Source organism: Engystomops pustulosus, chromosome 4 (assembly GCF_040894005.1).
Source record: "Engystomops pustulosus chromosome 4, aEngPut4.maternal, whole genome shotgun sequence".
Classification (NCBI taxonomy): Eukaryota; Metazoa; Chordata; class Amphibia; order Anura; family Leptodactylidae; genus Engystomops; species Engystomops pustulosus.
In genome coordinates this window covers 161,993,637-162,015,943 of record NC_092414.1, presented here as the reverse complement: position 1 = coordinate 162,015,943, position 22,307 = coordinate 161,993,637, and the positions used below count along the sequence as shown (strand labels likewise).

The following is a 22,307-nucleotide window of genomic DNA, read 5'->3' as shown; positions in this document are numbered from 1 at the left end:
CAGATCCTTAAATAACAATGGATGATGAGGAAAGTATTTTAATGCTCAGCCTCCAAATACAGCAAACCATTGTGCAACATCCCCACCGGGGTCTAGCCTTTTTCTTGGGGCCTGGAGGAAGCCAGGGGGCCCAGAATACCGGAGTGGCTGGCGGTTGCGGCCTAGGCAAGCTAGTGTCACGGTGCTTGGTATGGAGACCGGAGGGCTGTCCTACAGCCTGGCAGGTCTCCTGCAGGTGGTGTTGGCAAGAAATGATGAGGGAGAGGCTGCTATAGTGGTTCTCCCTGGGGCAACCCTTTGAGATCTGGAGTATGTATCCCTGTGTAGTGGATAGGATGCCCGTAATGGTGATAGCCGTAGTAGCAGGGATCAGACAGAGGCAGACGTTGTCTAAAAGCAACTTACAGTTCTTTATTGGAACCAACAGGAGTAGTGGATAACATGCCAAACGAATCTTAACAATGGTAACAGGCTGGAGATGCACTTGAAGAGGGAACCACAGGGATTGATCACCAGCCTGGATGCAAGGGCAGGCTGGGAGATAGCTGTGTCCTAGTAGGATGCTTCAGCTTGTCCTGGGTTACTTCAGATATCACCCTTGAAGGTAGGATTATATCCCTTTTCTCTCACTAACTCCTCAGAGCTCTACTCTCTCACTGCTTGGTCTAACTGACTAGTCTTTCTGACTGACTCTTGTCAAACTGGACTCCTGACTGACTGCACTCTCTGTCTCTCCTCACTACACTAGCTGAACCGACTGTTGGCACTCTCCAACCGTCACTTCTCCTCAGCTCCTGGTCAGGTGGTGGTTACTCCTCCAATTACATCCCAGCTTACAATACAATATTATAACAGGTGTGATTGGCTGATGGAATGACATCACATTAAACAATTAACTCCTGCCTTACGAGGCAGGATCTAGCGCTGCAGTGTTCCCAGTGTTGTGTAGTGACCTGCTGTGGGGTTGATCAGACTCCACACACGTTGCAAGCTACATATTGGGACGTATTCGCAACAAACCCTCTGCCTTGTATCGGCAGGGGTGTTGCAATTGGAACTGCTAAAAGGCTGGATTCACATGACGCTTTGGATCTATGTTGTAGGGAATCCTCCTGATGCATCCTTACAACTGAGGGCAAGTTGTCCTGGTACTCCCTTTCCCCCTGAAAGCAGGAGGAGGAACAAACATCATCAACAACCAGTAATTGCTTAAGGCTGATTTTCAGTATGTTAATTCCAAGAATGCTGCTATATTTATACTGACATCTCTGGTGATCTCCGGAGGAGGCTGTGGTAGGGATACAATACATTATATCCATCCTGCATTGCATCTAATGGCCTCCGATGAGTGTTGCTGCATCTTTCCATTCAGTGTTTTCCATAGCACACCATGTAAACTGTGGAAGCAAAAAGGATGCCTCCATTGCTTGCATGGCCAAGGATGGCTTTACGGCTTTACGGCGTAGCAAACTGGGCCAAGTCCCCAAAGCTGGTTTTAGACAATGTAGGGCCCTGGACAAAACTAAAAGTGGGGCCCCAAAATAAAATTACTGTATATACTCGAGTATAAGCCGAGTTATTCCCCACTCGGCTTATACTAGGGTATATAAAAATAATAAACTCAGTACTCACCATTCCGATGGCCCGGACAGCTCTTCATCGATCTTCATGTTCGTGGCAGGTCTGCGACAGCTCCCTGGGCAGTGCCTCTTCTTTTTTAAAGAAGCCGCTGCGGCTGACATCATAGTTATGCACCGGCCGGGCTGCAAGCACGGAGCCGACGCAGACCTGGCGCCAGCATGAAGAAAGAAGAGGCGCTGCCCAGGGAGCTGCCTCGTACCTGCCACGCATATGAAGATTGAAGAGGAGCTGCCTCGGCTGTCAGAATGGTGAGTACTTAGTTTATTTTTTATGGGCAGGCTATCTTCTACAGGGGGGCTGGCTGGTTGTCCACCTCAGGGGGCTGGCAGGCTATCTACTACTACAGGGGGCTGGCAGGCTGTACACTACAGGGGGCTGGCAGGCTATACACTACAGGGGGGTGGTAGGCTATATACTACTACAGGGGGCTGGCAGGCTATTTACTACAGGGGGCTGGCTGGATATATACTAAAAGGGGCTGGCAGGATATATACTTAAAGGGGCTGGCAGGATATATACTACAGGGGGCTGGAAGGTTATATACCCTGTTTCCCCGAAAATAAGACAGTGTCTTATATTAATTTTTGCTCCTAAAGAGACACTAGGTCTTATCTTCAGGAGATGTTTTATATTTCCATGAACAAGAATTTACATTTATTGTTGAACAAAAAATCAACTTCTCTAACCTCCTTATGACTATGCAAACACTGAATTTCATGCTGAATTTCCTGTGACTCCGTTTCTATTATTAATCATTGGCCCCAATCTCTCATGTTTAGTAAAAGCACTTTCCATAAATGACCTTTCTTATTCTGGTAGCTGCTGGTATCACATTTGCAGCACAACAGCCGGTGATTTAATTCCATGAATTCTTCCCCATGTCACAACCTTCTAAAAGATGTCCTAATATTAATGTATGGCGTGCGGGGAGCTGCTGCAATAACTGCCACTAGGTCTTATTTTCAGGGAAGGCCTTATATTTCTAAGCCTGAACAAAATTGTACTAGGTCTTATTTTCAGGGATGTCTTATTTTAGGGGAAACAGGGTACTACAGGGGACTGGCTACATACTACTGGGGGCTGGCTATATACTACTGGGGGATGGCTATATACTACAGGGAGCTGGCTATATACTGGGGCTGTGACCAATGCATTTCCCACCCTCGGCTTATACGCGAGTCAACAGGTTTTTCCAGTTTTTTTTTTGTTAAAATTAAGGGTCTCAGCCTATACTCGTGTCGGCTTATACTCAAGTATATGCAGTATTTTCTGAAAAGTCACATTCAGTAAGAGGCTCCCTTTAGCCGTGCACAATAATAACACTTAGCAGTATGGTAAGGCAATGGATAGGTAGAGGTATGATAGAAGATAAATATGAAAGATGATAAAGATTTATAAATAGATTTTTTATAGATGCATAAATATAAAGTAGATTATAAATAGATATAAAGAAAAAATTAGGCAGCACTTACCAGTCCTTTAGATGAAACAAAAAGTGATGAGTTTGTTCCATGCACGACGTTTCGGTGGTTACCACCTTTCTCTGCTTGACTTTTCTCTGATTATACACCTAGATATATAGATAGATGATAGAAGATAGATATGAGAGATAGATAGATACAGTACAAGAGAGATAAAAGATTGATGGATAGAAGAGATATAGATAAAAAGATAGGCAGAAAGATAGATAAATGGTAAGATAGACAGATATATAGATAGGAAATAGTTGAATTATAGGAGATAGATAAGTAGACAGATGATAGATATCTTGATAGGAGATAGATGCTAAGCATCTTCATCCGGGCATTCAACCATGGGGTATAAAAAGAGTAATACATCCTCTGCCCACAAACATCCACATGCAGGGGACCCCTTTAGGACAGAGGGCGCTGGGCACATGCCCAGTTTGCTGCCCCCTAACGCCGACCCTGCCTGAGACCTGCCTGTCTAATAGGTGTGTGTGGATTTTTGTGAGCAAAGGATGTACAGGCAGTCCTCGGGTTACATACAAGATAGGGTCTGTAGGTTTGTTCTTAAGTTGAGTTTGTATGTAAGTCGGAACTGTATATTTTATCATTGTAATCCCAGCCAGAACTTGTTTGGTCTCTGTGACAATTGGATTTTAAAAATGTTGGGTTGTCATAAGAATCAATATTAAGACTAAAGCTTCATTACAGACACATTTGATAACTGTTTCATCTGTTTATTGTAGCCTAGGACTAAAGTACAAGAAATTACCAATATCCAGAGGTCCGTTTGTAACTATGGGTCGTATGTAAATCGAGTGTTCTTAAGTAGGGGACCGCCTGTATTGCCCTTTTAATACCCCTTGGTTAAATGCCCAGGTAAAGATGCTTATCAACTATCTCTTGTCTATATATCTATCATCCATCTGTCTAGTTATCTATCTCCTATAATTCATCTATTTCTTATCTATATATCTGTCTATATAACAATTTATCTATCTAGCTTTTTGTTAATCTATATATCTTCTATCTACCTATTTCCTGTCTATTATCTATCCATCTATCTTCTGTCTCTCTTCTACTCTATCTTTTATCTATATAATCTACTTTATATTTCAACATCTATAAATCTATCATGCATCTATAAATCTATATAATCTTTTATATACCGTATTTTCCGGACTATAAGGCGCACTTAAAAGCATTGGATTTCCGTGGAAATCCAAAGTGCGCCTTATAGTCCGGTGCGCCCTATGTATGGCGCTGGGCAGCGGACCATACTTACATAGGTCCCCGCTACCGGAGACCGGAGACAGCAGATCTCCATGGGAACTGCAGACCACGCGGCAACAACAACTTCTGCCGCGTGGTCTGCAGTTCCCGCTGGAGATCTGCTGTCTCCGGTAGCGGGGACCAATGTAAGTATGGTCCGCTGCCCTCCTCCACCTCCCCCTCACCTTCCCCGCTCACCTTCCCCGCGTTCCCCGTCGCGTCTCGGCGTCACGTCCCGTCACCGCGTCCCGTCGCCTCCGACACGCCCCCGGACCCCGCGCCTTATAGTCCGATGCGCCTTATATATGTAATTATTACAAATATAAGGCGCATCGGACTAATGCGCCTTATAGTCCGGTGCGCCCTATAGGGCAGAAAATACGGTATATCTTCTATTATACATCTACCTATTGTCACGGGTGTCCCCGCGATCCATGTTGCAGATCGCGGGGTGCAACCGTGCTCTGCTGCCGCTGCCCCGCTCCCCCGGGGTCAGTACTTACCTGTCCCGACTCCTGATGGCTCCATCGCGGGCCCGTCCAGGCTGCAGGTCTGTCTCCTGTGTAGGGGGGCGCGCGCGCCTACTCTCTAAGAATTTAAAGGGCCAGCTTCCCCCTTATTGGCGTGGCATTCCTGGCTCTGCTATATAGCCTGGCTACTCCCAGCATTCCTGCCCGCATCTTCATGTCCTGTTACTGAAGAGAAAGCCCTCCGTGTTCCTGAGCGTTTCTATACGCCTCCGTGTGTTTAGTGATTCCCTTGTTCCGTGGTGTTCCTGTTATCCTGTGGCGGTCCTGTTATCCTGTGGTGGTCCTGTTATCCTGCCGAGGACCTGCCAGCCGTCCTGCCGAGGTCCTGCCAAGCACGGGTGAAGATGCCTTCCCATGGTCCTGCCTTCCCGTGGTCCAGCCTTCCCGTGGTCCTGCCTTCCCTGTGTCCCTACCTTGGCTGCCACCGCGAGCCTAGTCGCACCCGTGGAGCGACCTGGTGGCTCCCCGCCGCAGCAAGTCCATCCCGCTGTGCGGCGGGCTCTGGCGAAGACCAGGAGTCCACTTAAACTCCGCTCCCAGGTTGCGGCTGGCACCTTTATCCCCCGCGGTGGTCCAGGGAGTCCACAAGGCATTAGTCCCAAGGGACTATTCCCCTGAGATTGTGACACCTATCATCTGTCTGTCTCCTATAAAATAGTCCTACAGTCCCATATTACAGGTTATCTCACCATACTACATACTACTAACAGTATGACATTTTCTACATATTTCTAAGTAATATATACTGTATTTATCTTCACTTTAACTACCCTGGACCCTTCTGCAGCCAATGATTAACGATAATATTATTAATTACTCACTATCATATATATATATTGTGTGAAAGAGGCAAAACGTTTTCATTTTACTTATTTTGTGCCTTTATTTCAGCCTGTACACCCATATAAAGTACCGTAAAACAAATATTCCATCAGACAGACTCCAGTAATGGACATCATATCGTATAGCATTGCTACTGTGTGTCAGTGGGTGCTATTTTTCAATAAAGTTATTACATGACACATACTAGGGTCCTAGTTTGAAGGGGGGAGGCTGTTTTGCCAGTACAATTCCAATAAAATGATCATTACTATTTTATTTTTCTTTACCAATTGGTCACATTCCCATTAGCAGTAAACACATATCTGTCAAATATTTCATCTTAAATAGATATTCACATTTAAATTCATTTAGAGCTTTCTTTATAATGATTCCATAGGCAATGTAGGTTCACAAAAGGTTAATTAATTTTCATTCTAGATCTTGATGGTGCACATTATTCAGTTTGAGACAATTTCCTTTAACCAGACTATTCCACCTACATATGTTACTATGTCTTTTCTGACAACCAGACCTCGTTTATTAAAACATTAATGTTTTCCAGGCCCCTTCATAAATATCTTTTTGTGCAGGAAAACAGAAACATTGAACATCAATTCCAGCAACATATCGAAGATTGTCACGCAGAGCTGTGCAGCCGGAGGCAGTGTACTCGCAGTGCAGCTCCTTCCCCTTACTATATTATTATTTATAAGTGTGGGGGATGTTATGTATATAGATAAAATTTAGCCTGGACACAACTCTATTTCATAATGTATACATTTCTTTGTGAAGAGCAGCAAATTACCCATACAAAAGCCACCATGTTGTCAGTGATAGCTTTTCACATCTATGCAGTAGCCAGGCTTAAGGCTACCATGGGCCCCAGGTTGCATCCACCATTCACATAGATCCAGCAGGCAGGCACCCCTGATCTCCTGATATATTCGGCCCACTGAATTTACAAGCAAATCTTTAATCCTTTCAAAACTGCTATTTGGCTATACAGTACAGTATATGTTTTTATTGTACATGCCCCACACAAAAAGCATGTGTAAAGATGTTAGGGGCACAGTCTTACAGTTATTTAGTCTTAAAGATGGCAATTAGAAACACAGTTCCGATTGTATTTTAAAAAGGAGAATCTCCCATCTATTATTTTGTTTCTAGGTGCCACAGAACTGAAAATATCCAACTGTTAAAGTTGCAGTCAGAGAATCTCCTCTTTGAAAAGACACCAGAACTGTGTTCAGTAGTTATAGCTGTGTGAGCTCCTTCCAGCCTGTCAGCTGAAGGCAAAATAGAGAAGGAGAACTCTGCATCTGCAACTGAAATCGGGAAGGTAAATTATTATTTTTTTTTAAATTGTGATGATATGTAATGTTTATAGCAAAATAGAAAAATGTAGCCACTCACCAGACCTTGAAGACTTTCTGAATGTGCACAAGACCCAGTTCAGAGACCAGAAACACAATATGGCAAAGAAGAAAGAATGGTCCGGCATTCCAACGTCTTGAATAAAATGTATTTTTCTTTAATTAATCCATATTAAAATACAGGCGGTAATACACTTGCGAACAGGACTACATCGACCAACGCATTTCAAAAACAGTGCTTTTGTCAAGGTTTAACCTATGAGTGTTAATTGCTGTATTTAGAAACAGTGTGTGAGTGAACATGTGAAGAACACAGTCACATGATGAAATCACCACTATTAAAAGCAAAAAATCTGTCTGGATATTATTATGCATAGACATGGATGCGAACATATTCAATTATATCAATCATACAAATTTCATATATTTGTATATATAAATTATATACGGTATAGGAACATTCTTAAAAATAGCCCCATATTATCCTCAGTTAACAACAGGGAATAATGTTTTGCCTCTGGTTTCTACCCTGCAGTTGTCTCGTCTGCAAAAGAAATATGGTATCCAAAACGATTCCCTGCTATACAATTTTTTGATGTGGTCCCCTCTTCTTTGTATTTTTGTCACTTTCTTGATTCAACACATTTAATATGTGATGTGTCTTTCTTATGTGTTGTTCTAAAATGCCTCGAAAGCTCCGACACATTAACTTTATTTTTGGTTGCATCAGACAGGTGTATACTACTTGTGATGTTGTACAGTTTATGTAGGTTTTGATGGGCTAAATAGTACTTGGGACTGAACTGAAAGTATAATTCCTGTTGTTATGGCTACACGCAGCACACCTAGTGTGACCACATTTGGAAGATCCTGTAGTGTAAACACCATAAAGGTTATCTTAGTGCACTATTGTTCGATCAGTGTATAAACTAGGAGAGAGAACAGACCCTATAGGGGCTCTTCTACCAGAAAATCTGATGCCATTAGCTAGGATATCAAACGTGTCAGGATCTTGCCGAAGAATTTCCTCACAATGGGCTTATTTACTGAGGGTCGGCAGACTTTGTGCCGTTTTGGGGATTTGCACGGCCTTGACAGGTATTAAATAGATGTCTGCGCTGGGATTGTGTCGCAAACACATTAGCTTCCACAAATTGGGGGGTGCGCCATCGGACGATCCGACTTATTTGGACTGAGCGTGAGATGATCGTCGGACAATGCACTCCGTGGACCGGTTAAGTAAATGTGCGTTAGGTTCATAAATTTTTCCTATAAGCAGTGGTAAATGTTACAGAATCCTGTTTAACCCCTTTGTGTCCTAACCATTGTAGACCTTTAGGACCAGGCCTGATTTTTTAAATTTGCTCTGTGTCATTATAGAAGGTTAGAACTTTGTGACGCTTTAACATATCCAGGGGATTTTGAGATTGTTTTCTTGTCACAGATTGTACTTCAAAATAATAGAAACATTTTGATGATATCTTTTGTGTTTGGTTATGAAAAAATTAAAAATTTGGCAAAAGTTTCAAAAAATTATTTATTTTCAAAGGTCATTTTCTGCTTTTCAGGCAGATAGTCATAGCCCAAGTAGCTTTATAACTATCATTTCCCAAATGTCTGCTTTATATCGGCCTAGGGTTTTTTTTGCATCCTCTCTCTTTTCTAGGTGACCAAAACCCTTATTTAGAGGCACCTCCTCAGCTTTAACTGACTTTGAGAGGCCTAAATAGCAGTAAAACCCCATAAATTATGCCATTTTAGAAACGACACCCTTCAATGTGTAAAATCAACTTTAAGAAGTGTGTTAACCCTTAAGATGCTTCACAGGGTTTAAAACAAAATGGAGGTATAATTTACAAGCTGTAATTTTTTTTAGACAATATATTAATTTTGGCCAAAAATGAAACCGTCACAAAGTATTAAATGACGAAAAACTCCACAAAGTTTGATACCCGATTTCTCCCGAGTATGAGGATGCGCCATATGTGTTGGTAAATTGCTGTAAGGGTACAGTGCCAGGCATAGAAGGGAAGGAGGCGCCATTCAGAGCAGATTTGCAATAACACATTTTACAGGCTATAAAATGTTTATTTTTTGTAATTTGGACATATGGAAACTAAATTCCAATTGTTTAACTTACAGTATTTCATTATTTCATGAAGTAATTTGTGTTTTGTACCCATCCATGCCCACACCAAGTTGTTAATGTAACAACCAAATCATCCTATGTAATTGGATTGCGCATAGAAAAAATGAAATTTTCTCCCCATTGCAACATGTAAATATTTGCAAGTGAGGGGGAAAAAACAGCTCCCACAGGGGCTCCCCTCAGGGGCAAACAATACTGTCCGTTGAAAAGCAATACACATATGCATCCAGCAAAAATTTGGGGATTTTCGGGAATGTAAGTCCGCAAATCTTCATTATAAGGATTATAAGTCCCAAATATTGGGGAATGGATGGGTACAAAGCTGTGAGGTTGCCAAATAACAAAAGTTAATATCAGGCATCTCATTGAAAATCTTTGGTGAGTGGCTGAAGATGATAATCTAACCATTCTCCCTATTTCTCTCCTAAACTTCCTATAGGGCGAGGAATTTGTCCTTTATGAAATTTAGGTAAGGAATGGAAAATGGGAGTGATAAGATGGAATACAAATAAGTAATCTTTGACTTTTCCACTTAGAATGCCCTTGTAAATCCCTTCTTATAATAGCGAACATAAAACATTTTGATACATTAAAGTAGGATCTTGTGTCAATCTCTTATAGGTATTAAAATCAAAATACTCAAAAAATTAATTTTTTATACAGACCACTGTAAAAAATGACTATCGATCCCCCCTTATCTGCCGTTCTTATACTATGATAGGGATTTGTTTCATGTCAGATAAAGCTGCACATTGCGCTCTTGATAGGTTACATTTACAATCAGACATAGTATTGCTAGGAAGCTTACCCAACTCCTTCTATACCAGTTCCTGAAAGTGGTCAAATGCTGAAGTCCTGGAGTTAATGGGATAAAAATCCGTATTGCTGGTAGAGAAGGAATGGGGAAGCTTATCTGACAAAGGAGACGACTCACATGTTAGAGCCTTCAATGATAAATCAATCTGTTGTTCAGCAAAGTATCTATTATAGGGTAAAGATTTTACCAAATCTCTCATATAAAAATTGGCTATTTCCTGTGAAAGATCATTCTCGCGAATATTTACGTCACCAGAATTATGAAAACGCTTTTTTACTGTGAGGTTTCTAATGAACTTATTAACATCGAAGTTGGTTAATAGGTATATATCCAAATTAATAGATGGAGAAAAATTCAATCCATTTTTTACTACTGAAACTACAGTGTCCATGATAATGCATGCAGACTAGAGATGAGCGAACACTAAAATGCTCGGGTACTCGTTATTCGAGACGAACTTTTCCCGATGCTCGAGTGCTCGTCTCGAATAACGAACCCCATTGAAGTCAATGGGAGACTCGAGCATTTTTCAAGGGGACCAAGGCTCTGCACAGGGAAGCTTGGCCAAACACCTGGGAACCTCAGAAAAGGATGGAAACACCACGGAAATGGACAGGAAACAGCAGGGGCAGCATGCATGGATGCCTCTGAGGCTGCATAATCGCACCATTATGCCAAAATTATGGGCAACAGCATGGCCATGACAGAGTGACAGAATGAAGCTAGATAGCATCTAAAACATCCAATAATTGACCCTGACACTATAGGGGACGGCATGCAGAGGCAGCGGCAGCAGGCTAGAGAGTGTCATGGCGACATACCCTAAATGGACTCAGGCTTCAAACCAATGGGTGGCAGAGAGGAACCAAAGGAGGTGAGCAAGAAGCGCTCAAATAATATCGGTACATGATAAAAGTTTGCCAGTATATTTTGTGGATTACACAGCAGGGTGGCGACAAAGTTAACATGGAAGCCATGAAAACAACCCAAAATTCTGCCTGACACAGCTCGTTTGATAAGGGGACGATGTATGGAGGCAGTGAACTAGTAGTAGATTAAAGGTGCTGCAGTTAAAACTATGTTAGTTGGATCTTGGCATGGAGCTGGCGCTCCGCTGCCAGGCGAGCTTTCGCCAATCCAAGCCCCTGTCTATAGGCTACTCCCCAAACAGCACTTCTAAGAACCTTTTGTATAAGATCAAGTGTAGTAGCGTTCTTATAAGTTTAGGATATGGCGGGTGAGGGGAATGTAAACAGATGCGCAAGAAGCGCTGAAATAATATCCCTAAATGGTAAAAGTTTGCAAGTATATTTTGGGGATTACACAGCAGGGTGGCGACAAAGTTAACAACTTTGATGTGGAATGCCCTGTAATAGCTCTTGGGCGGTGTGCCTTTTATCGCCTAGGCTCAGCAGTTTCAGCACCGCCTGCTGTCGCTTAGCGACGGCACTGCTGCTGTGCCTAGAGCTACCGACTGATGGCGCCATGCCCACGGATGGTAATTCGGAGGAGGAGGAGGTGGAGGAGGGGTGGGAGGAGGTATAGTAGGCCTTTGAGACCTGGACCGAGGTAGGCCCCGCAATTCTCTGCGTCGGCAGTATATGACCAGCCCCAGGGTCAGACTCGGTCCCAGCCTGCACCAAGTTAAGTGTAGTAGCGTTCTCATAAGTTTGGGATATGGCGGGTGAGGGGAATGTAAACAGATGCGCAAGAAGCGCATGATGCGCATGGAGCTGGCGTTCCGCTGCCAGGCGAGCTTTCGCCAATCCAAGCCCCTGTCTCTAGGCTACTCCCCAAACAGCACTTCTAAGAACCTTTTGTATAAGATCAAGTGTAGTAGCGTTCTTATAAGTTTAGGATATGCCGGGTGAGGGGAATGTAAACAGATGCGCAAGAAGCGCTGAAATAATATCCCTAAATGGTAAAAGTTTGCCAGTATATTTTGTGGATAACACAGCAGGGTGGCGACAAAGTTAACAACTTTGATGTGGAATCCATGAAAACAACCCAAATTTCTGCCTGACACACCTCGTTTGATAAAGGGACGATGTATGGAGGCAGCTATATGGACGACTTTTGGAGGTAGCAATGGAGACAACGTGTGGAGGCTGCTATGGAGACAATTTAATTTGGATAGTGCCTGTATGTGGCAGTCCCAAACATTTTTCAAACCAGAGGAGCAGGTAGGTGGCCCTCCAGTAAAATGGGATAGATTGAGTGCCTGTATGTGGCAGTCCCAAAAATGTTTCAAACCAGAGGAGCAGGTAGGTGGCCCTCCAGTAAAATGGAATAGATTGAGTGCCTGTATGTGGCAGTCCCAAAAATTGTTCAAACCAGAGGAGCAGGTAGGTGGCCCTGCAGTAAAATGGAATAGATTGAGTGCCTGTATGTGGCAGTCCCAAAAATTGTTCAAACCAGAGGAGCAGGTAGGTGGCCCTGCAGTAAAATGGAATAGATTGAGTGCCTGTATGTGGCAGTCCCAAAAATGTTTCAAACCAGAGGAGCAGGTAGGTGGCCCTGCAGTAAAATGGAATAGATTGAGTGCCTGTATGTGGCAGTCCCAAAAATTGTTCAAACCAGAGGAGCAGGTAGGTGGCCCTGCAGTAAAATGGAATAGATTGAGTGCCTGTATGTGGCAGTCCCAAAAATGTTTCAAACCAGAGGAGCAGGTAGGTGGCCCTGCAGTAAAATGGAATAGATTGAGTGCCTGTATGTGGCAGTCCCAAAAATGTTTCAAACCAGAGGAGCAGGTAGGTGGCCCTGCAGTAAAATGGAATAGATTGAGTGCCTGTATGTGGCAGTCCCAAAAATTGTTCAAACCAGAGGAGCAGGTAGGTGGCCCTGCAGTAAAATGGAATAGATTGAGTGCCTGTATGTGGCAGTCCCAAAAATGTTTCAAACCAGAGGAGCAGGTAGGTGGCCCTGCAGTAAAATGGAATAGATTGAGTGCCTGTATGTGGCACTCACAAAAATTGTTTCAAACAGAGGACCGGGTAGGTGGCCCTCCAGAAAAATTAAATGCATGAAGTACTATAGCAAGAGCCAGTGGGCCCTGTCAAAAAATAGCCAGTTTCCTCTGCTTTACTGTACAAAGAGGAGGAGAAGGAGGAAAATGAGGAGGAGGAGGAGGAGTGGATCAATTATTCAGGTTGAGCTTCCTTCACCTGGTGGAGATTGGAAATTCTGAGAAATCCAGCCTTTATTCATTTTAATAAGCGTCAGCCTGTCAGCGCTGTCAGTCGACAGGCGTGTACGCTTATCGGTGATGATGCCACCAGCTGCACTGAAAACCCGCTCGGACAAGACGCTAGCGGCAGGGCAGGCAAGAACCTCCAAGGCGTAGAGCGCCAGTTCGTGCCACATGTCCAGCTTTGAAACCCAGTAGTTGTAGGGAGCTGTGTGATCATTTAGGACGATGGTATGGTCAGCTACGTACTCCCTCACCATCTTTCTGTAAAGATCAGCCCTACTCTGCCGAGAGTGGGGACAGGTGACAGTGTCTTGCTGGGGTGACATAAAGCTGGCAAAAGCCTTGTAAAGCGTACCCTTGCCAGTGCTGGACAAGCTGCCTGCTCGCCTACTCTCCCTCGCTACTTGTCCCGCAGAACTACGCACTCTGCCGCTAGCGCTGTCAGAAGGGAAATACTGTTTCAGCTTGTGCACCAGGGCCTGCTGGTATTCATGCATTCTCACACTCCTTTCCTCTCCAGGGATGAGAGTGGGAAGATTTTGCTTGTACCGTGGGTCCAGGAGAGTGAACACCCAGTAATCGGTGCTGGAATAAATTCTTTGAACGCGAGGGTCACGGGATAGGCAGCCTAGCATGAAATCTGCCATATGCGCCAGAGTACCAACGCGTAAGAATTCACTCCCCTCACTGGCCTGACTGTCCATTTCCTCCTCCTCCAACTCCTCCAACTCCTCTTCTTCTGCCCATACACGCTGAACAGTGAAGGACTCAACAATGGTCCCCTCTTGTGTCTCGCCAACATTCTCCTCCTCTTCCTCCTCATCCTCCTCCACCTCCACCTCCTCCGATATGCGCTGAGAAACAGACCTCAGGGTGCTTTGGCTATCAACAAGGGAATATTCTTCCCCCGTCTCTTGTGACGAGCGCAAAGCTTCCGACTTCATGCTGACCAGAGAGTTTTTCAACAGGCCAAGCAGCGGGATGGTGAGGCTGATGATGGCGGCATCGCCACTGACCATCTGTGTTGACTCCTCAAAGTTACTCAGCACCTGACAGATATCAGACATCCACGTCCACTCCTCATTGTAGACTTGAGGAAGCTGACTGACCTGACTACCAGTTCTGGTGGAAGTTGACATCTGGCAGTCTACAATCGCTCTGCGCTGCTGGTAAACTCTGGATAACATGGTCAGTGTTGAATTCCACCTCGTGGGCACGTCGCACAACAGTCGGTGAGCGGGCAGTTGGAGGCGGCGCTGCGCTGCCCTGAGAGTGGCAGCATCTGGGCTGGACTTCCTGAAATGCGCACAGATGCGGCGCACCTTCGTGAGCAAATCAGACAGATTGGGGTATGTCTTGAGGAAACGCTGCACTATCAGATTTAACACATGGGCCAGGCATGGCACATGTGTCAGTCTGCCGAGTTGCAGAGCCGCCACCAGGTTACGGCCGTTGTCACACACAACCATTCCCGGCTTGAGGTTCAGCGGTGCCAGCCACAGATCAGTCTGCGCCGTGATGCCCTGTAATAGCTCTTGGGCGGTGTGCCTTTTGTCGCCTAGGCTCAGCAGTTTGAGCACCGCCTGCTGTCGCTTAGCGACGGCACTGCTGCTGTGCCTAGAGCTACCGACTGATGGCGCCGTGCCCACGGATGGTAGTTCGGAGGAGGAGGTGGAGGAGGGGTGGGAGGAGGAGGAGGCATAGTAGGCCTGAAACACCTGGACCGAGGTAGGCCCCGCAATCCTCGGCGTCGGCAGTATATGAGCAGCCCCAGGGTCAGACTCGGTCCCAGCCTCCACCAAGTTAACCCAATGTGCCGTCAGCGATATATAGTGGCCCTGCCCGGCAGCACTCGTCCACGTGTCCGTGGTCAGGTGGACCTTGTCAGAAACGGCGTTGGTCAGGGCACGGATGATGTTGTCTGACACGTGCTGGTGCAGGGCTGGGACGGCACATCGGGAAAAGTAGTGGCGGCTGGGGACCGAATACCGAGGGGCGGCCGCCGCCATGAGGTTGCGAAAGGCCTCGGTCTCTACTAGCCTATAGGGCAGCATCTCCAGGCTAAGCAATCTGGAGATGTGCACATTAAGGGCTTGGGCGTGCGGGTGGGTTGCACTATATTTGCGTTTCCGCTCCAGCGTCTGGGGTATGGAGAGCTGAACGCTGGTGGATGCTGTGGAGGATCGTGGAGGCGACGATGGGGTTTTTGTGCCAGGGTCCTGGGCAGGGGGCTGACTATCAGCTGACACAGGGGAAGGAGCAGTGGTGTGCACGGCCGGAGGTGAACGGGCTTGTTGCCACTGAGTGGGGTGCTTAGCATTCATATGCCTGCGCATACTGGTGGTAGTTAAGCTAGTAGTGGTGGAACCCCTGCTGAGCCTGGTTTGGCAAATGTTGCACACCACAGTCCGTCGGTCATCCGGTGTTTCCTTAAAGAACCTCCACACTTCTGAAGATCTAGCCCTCGCCGCAAGAGCCCTCACCACGGGAGCTTCACTAGTTGACAGTGGCGCTGATGCACCAGCTCTGGCCCTGCCTCTCCGTCTGGCCCCACCACTGCCTCTTCCAACCTGTTCAGGTCGAGGACTCTCCTCCGTCTCAGAAGCACTGTGTTCACCCGGCCTCTCAACCCAGCTTGGGTCTGTCACCTCATCATCCTCCGATCCCTCAGTCTGCTCCCCCCTCGGACTTCCTGCCCTGACAACAACTTCCCCACTGTCTGACAACCGTGTCTCCTCATCGTCGGACACCTCTTTACACACTTCCACTACGTCAAGAAGGTCATCATCACCCACAGACTGTGACTGGTGGAAAACCTGGGCATCGGAAAATTGCTCAGCAGCAACCGGACAAGTGGTTTGTGACTGTGGGAAGGGTCCAGAAAACAGTTCCTCAGAGTATGCCGGTTCAAATGCCAAATTTTCCTGGGAGGGGGCAGACTGGGGGGGAGGAGGCTGAGGTGCAGGAGCTGGAGGAGTGGCGATTTCGGTGACATGGGTGGACTGCGTGGAAGACTGACTGGTGGTGGACAAATTGCTCGAAGCATTGTCAGCAATCCACGACATCACCTGTTCGCACTGTTCTGGCCTCAACAGTGCTCTACCACGAGTCCCAGTAACTTCAGACATGAACCTAGGGAGTGTAGCTCTGCGGCGTTCCCCTGCTCCCTCATCAGCAGGTGGTGTCTCACCCCGCCCAGGACCACGGCCTCTGACCCCTGCAGTAGTTGGACGCCCACGTCCCCGCCCTCGTCCTCTACCCCTAGCCCTCGGGTTAAACATTTTTAAAATGAGAGTTATAACTTTATTTTTTTTTTTTTACTTTTTTTGTTTTTTTTTGTGTTTTTTTTTTTTTTTTGTGTTTTTTGTTTTTTTTTGAGTTTTTAAAACCAAACAATGCTATCCTATTGCTATGGCTATTTTCTAGCCAAGTATCAAAGCACACTACTATGCCAGATGAGATGACACTGAGTTATTGGCTAATAGAAATCCAACCCCTACTGAATTTTGCCACTTCGGCCTTTGCTATGGATATGTGCGCCACTAAGCGCAGAACACAGCGGTCGCAAGTCTCACTACAAATTGCTCAGAATTGGCAAGTACATGCACTGCAGAAACTACAGCCACCAGCAGATCAACCAGAAATCAAATATATAGAACGCTACTGTAGGCTTCAAGAAGCTGTTTGTATTCTCCTATGGCTATTTTCTAGCCAAGTATCAAAGGAAGCACAGTACTATGCCAGATGAGATGACACTGAGTTATTGCCTAATAGAAATCCAACCCCTACTGAATTTTGCCACTTCGGCCTTTGCTATGGATATGTGCGCCACTAAGCGCAGAACACAGCGGTCGCAAGTCTCACTACAAATTGCTCAGAATTGGCAAGTACATGCACTGCAGAAACTACAGCCACCAGCAGATCAACCAGAAATCAAATATATAGAACGCTACTGTAGGCTTCAAGAAGCTGTTTGTATTCTCCTATGGCTATTTTCTAGCCAAGTATCAAAGGAAGCACAGTACTATGCCAGATGAGATGACACTGAGTTATTGCCTAATAGAAATCCAACCCCTACTGAATTTTGCCACTTCGGCCTTTGCTATGGATATGTGCGCCACTAAGCGCAGAACACAGCGGTCGCAAGTCTCACTACAAATTGCTCAGAATTGGCAAGTACATGCACTGCAGAAACTACAGCCACCAGCAGATCAACCAGAAATCAAATATATAGAACGCTACTGTAGGCTTCAAGAAGCTGTTTGTATTCTCCTATGGCTATTTTCTAGCCAAGTATCAAAGGAAGCACACTACTATGCCAGATGAGATGACACTGAGTTATTGCCTAATAGAAATCCAACCCCTACTGAATTTTCCCACTTCGGTCTTTGCTATGGATATGTGTGCCACTAAGAGCTAAACACAACGGTAGCAAGTCCCCCTGCTAATTCCTCACAAAATGGTAAAAGATGCAAATTAAAATAAAAAAAGTAGAACGTTATTGTAGCCCTAAGAAGGGCTGTTGGGTTCTTTGAGAATCACTCCTGCCTAACAGTAAGCTAATAGAACACCCTAACGCTTTCCCTGACCAGCAGCAGCTCTCTCCCTAGCGGCATCCAGAGACAGAATGATCCGAGCAGCGCGGCCAGCGGCTAGTCTATCCCAGGGTCACCTGATCTGGCCAGCCAACCACTGCTATCGACGTGTAAGGGTACCACGTCATGCTGGGTGGAGTGCAGAGTCTCCTGGCTTGTGATTGGCTCTGTTTCTGGCCGCCAAAAAGCAAAACGGCGGGAGCTGCCATTTTCTCGAGCGGGCGAAGTATTCGTCCGAGTAACGAGCAGTTTCGAGTACCCTAATGCTCGACCGAGCATCAAGCTCGGACGAGCATGTTCGCTCATCTCTAATGCAGACAAATTCACAACTGTGTTCTCGACTTCCTGCTGCCCCGATGGCCCCTTTTTTTGTCTTGTTAGAAGAAGATCTAGATGAAACATTATCCTTTCTTCTTTGAGATGTTGATTTATCTAGACTATCATCAGAATTGTAGGAAGATGAACTGTATCTTGAGTCATCTGTCTCTGCAAAACTTACCTCATCAGTATCTACGTTGCTTTAAAAAAGGTTTTGGTCAAGTAAAAACTTATGTCACGTGTAGATTTGGTCATGATAATAGTTTGTGAGGTCCCGTTGGAACTTTTTGCGTATAACTTCTGTAATGTCAGTCTCCAAATTAGCTAGTCTTTTTGCATTTCCTCCATGTAATGCTTGGCTTAATGAATGTTGTATCATTGTGAATTCTTCTTTTGTTTTCATGAAAACAACATTTTCTTTAATTATAAGAGATATTAGTTTTAAAGAACACTCACTAAGAATCTCGATCCATTCTTTTAAGAAAGTATCTGAGTGTACTGTGGTGGGATTTTTTTTCTCTTTCTTAAAGGGAACCTGTCACCCGAAGACAGAATTTCACTGGCGACAGGTCTGTATAGGCACTGCAGAGTACATTACATGACACCTGGATTCACAGCTCTGCTCCCCACCATTCCCATAATATCCCTTGATAAAGATTACCTGGTTCCCTGCCAACAAGTCCTGGCCAAGTCCTGGGGTGATGTCTCTTTTCAAATTGCAACGCTCGCCTGCTCATTCACATAACCTTCTCCTTGCCCCCTGCTTCACATTATTCATTTATTTCCCCTTCCACTTGCTCCCTCTTCTCATAGTCACGTTGACTCAGCGAACAGGAAACCTTGCGCCTGTGCGGTAAGCCATATAGCCTGGCGCCAGCGCAGTTCACAGCTCGGTGGCTCAATGCACCTAGCAGCGAAGCGCACATGAGCACCTCGCTGCCGGTTGTATTGAGCTGCCGAGCCGCGAAATTTTGTAATGTTGTTCCAAAGATGTCATAATTTAAAGAATAGCAGAACTTCAAAAATTCAGGTACCCACGATCCTTGGTCACGAAAGGGTTAAATAGTATCTACAGCATCATTCAAAAATTCATAACTTCATAATTTTTTCCATAGAAATTAATGGAGCAGAACGGTCATGCACGGCCATCTGCTCCATTACTCTGACAGGCCGACGAGGGGTCCAACGGAGGTACGTGGGACCCCATTGGACCCTTAGTTTTCATCACTGAGACCCCCACCTATCAGCAAGTTAGACCCTATCCAAAGGACTTGTGTTGGTGGAAAAACCCCTTTAACCCTTGGTTGTCTGAGCCTACCATATAATGTGGTAGTATATGATCATGTATTACAATGTGCCACTTACAAAGACCTGAGGCTGTCATAGCAACATATCATTGCTCCCCGATGACGTCACAGTGCTAACATTGATCACTGGTGGTACCAATGGGTGTTTGCTGCAATATGCCAAAACAGAAACTGGACTGACTGAAAAGCTAGAATGAGAAATATCTGAGATATATATCTTGTGCTGTGTATAGTGGACATTGTGAGGTACTGCAGGAGTAGCTTCTATTACACTCAATGGTATCTGAGCAGCAGTAACAGCACCTAGTTATTATACAGACCACAGAGCCATCAGCTTCCCGCTCTGTGCCCTATGTTACCCGAACCAGGTAATTAGTGCATCTATAAAACTTTGTGGACAACCCGTGTGGCACCTATTGAGAGTAGTGCAGGCTTGTAATAAATATGCTGTATTTTATGACTCACCCCCTTTATAATACTTTTAAAAGTGTCCAGCAAAGCACAAAAAATCTGTTCTTTACAACTGAAGAAATGCATCCAAATTACAGTATAGTGTAACCGTAAGCCTCCTGACACTACTTAGTTAACAAGTGGTATAGATGAATGACACTTAAATTACTATTACTCATTAAAGCCACCATTCAAAGTCCCGATCCACCATTTATTGCGTTAGAAAAATATTGGAAAATGGGATAAGAGTTGCGTGTGTTATCAGGTGCCATTAATATATTGTCCAGCAGGTGTCCACAGAGACTACTACATAGAAATACAGGGCTGGTCATGTCAGCTGAGGACATGAAAGACGCTGGGCATCTTGTCCGCACTACAGATGGCAGCATCCAGTAACCAGATTTACATTTTGGAGAACCTGTCAAGAATACAGCTCTCAGATTCTGGTCTCTGTAGTCTTTGCAGAATTTTATACTGACATTATACCGTACAAACAATCATCATATACTTAGTTATACTTCAGGCAGAACTAACACATGGAACATTTTATATAGGATTTTATATAGGATTCCACAGTGCCTAATAGGCTGCATACCTTGCCACATACACAGTGGATGAGTCTGCTATTGTCTTAAAATTAAAATCAGGTCAGTTTCAAACATGGGGGCAGGGGTGTAACAACAGCCATAGCAGCCGTATAGGCTGCTACAGGACTCGTACTACACAGGGGCCCGAGATGGTCAGCAGAACAATTCATTAGTGCTGCTCTCCCGGGCCCTAGAGTACTGTAATAGAACAGAAGCTTGTTACGCGCAATGTAACGGGGCCCCCCCCCGATTTGCCTTACGTAAAAAGCTGCCAAAGAGCCGACCTCCCACTCTTCCGCCCACCGCCCAGCCTCCCGCCCACTCTCCCACCCTCTGCACAGCCACCCAATCTCCTGCCTGGCCGCTCGCCGGCACATCCGCCCTGCATTCTGCCTGACGGCACAGGACCGAGGAACCGCCGACCGCTCAAAAAGCCACCCACTCCACCCACCGTCATTACACACTATTGAAATTGTGCACCTGTCCCCCCCACCTCCCGCTTGCAGTAAGAGTGTATATGATGTGTCTGCGTGCATGTGTGTATGTGTATTTGCTGTATGTATGTGTATATGCAGTGTGTGATGCTGTATATACTGTTTGTATGTGTGTATATTTTGTGTTTATACTGCATGTATGTGTATAAACAGTGAGTGTATACTGTATGTATTAGACAATGATGAATATATACTGTATGTATGTAAATAATGTGTATGTACTATACAGTATCTGTGCAAAATTGATGTGTATATATTATATTTGTGTATAAATTAATGGATGTGTAAAAAATATGTGTCTGTATACTGCTGTATGTATTAGTATATAAATGTATATATGTGTTTTAATATATGCGTAAATTTAAACCAGTATATAAAAGTAAATGTATGAGTTTAGTACTTTTAGTGTGTGCATATAATATAAATGTGTTAATATATGAGTACGTAAATGTGTGTTGTACAAATATGTATAGATTTTTTTAAGGGGAAAGGAGGCGCCATGCAGAAATCTGCTATGGGGCCTGAGCTCTGCACTGTACTGCATGGGGGTTGATTCATTATGCCTTTTCCGCTAGTTTACTGGCTTCTCTAACCCACAAACCATTTTGGGCGGAATGGGGGGCCGGCAGTGACATGAACACTCAAACTGCCGAATTTACTGTAGTCTCTGGCTGAGATTATAGAAAAAACTCTGCCAGATCAGACCTGGTCTACAGACCTGAACCAGTTGAATTTGTCACCATATCTGCTACAGACTGTATACTGGGGGGGGCAATGGCTACAGGCTAAATACTGGAAGCAGGGCCTGTAGGCTATATACTGGGGCAGTGGCTGATGGCTATATACTGGGGGGAAGGGGCTGCAGTCTATATACTAAGGGCAGGGGCTGCAGGCTATATACTGGGGGGCAGGGGATGCAGGCTATATACTGGGGGGATGGGGCTGCACTCTATATACTAAGGGCAGGGGCTGCAGGCTATATACTGGGGGCAGGGGCTGCAGTCTATATACTGGGGGGCAGGGGCTTCAGGCTATATACTGGGGGGCAAGGGCTGCAGGCTATATACTGGGGGCAGGAGCTGCTGGCTATATTCTGTCGGCATGAACTGGCTGGCTATATACTGGGGGTAGAGGCTTCTGGCTATATACTCGGGAAATGAGCTGGTAGGCTATATACTAGGCTTATAGGTTTTCCCAGTAGTTTGTGTTAAAATTAGGTTATACTCAGGGTGGCTTATACTTGAGTATGTACCATACATTTTTAGACCACACTGAAAAAATGTGGGTCCCCACTCA

General features: G+C 45.2%; 1 protein-coding gene across 1 annotated transcript in view; it reads right to left on the bottom strand.

The window, feature by feature from the left end:
- Nucleotides 1–743, bottom strand: part of TMC3 (transmembrane channel like 3) — an 87,724-nt gene extending 86,981 nt beyond the window's left edge. The window contains exon 1 of the mRNA XM_072148354.1: nt 406–743. The gene's annotated coding sequence lies outside the window, so the exon portion shown is untranslated. The remainder of the gene's footprint in view (nt 1–405) is intronic.
- Nucleotides 744–22,307: the final 21,564 nt, after the last annotated feature.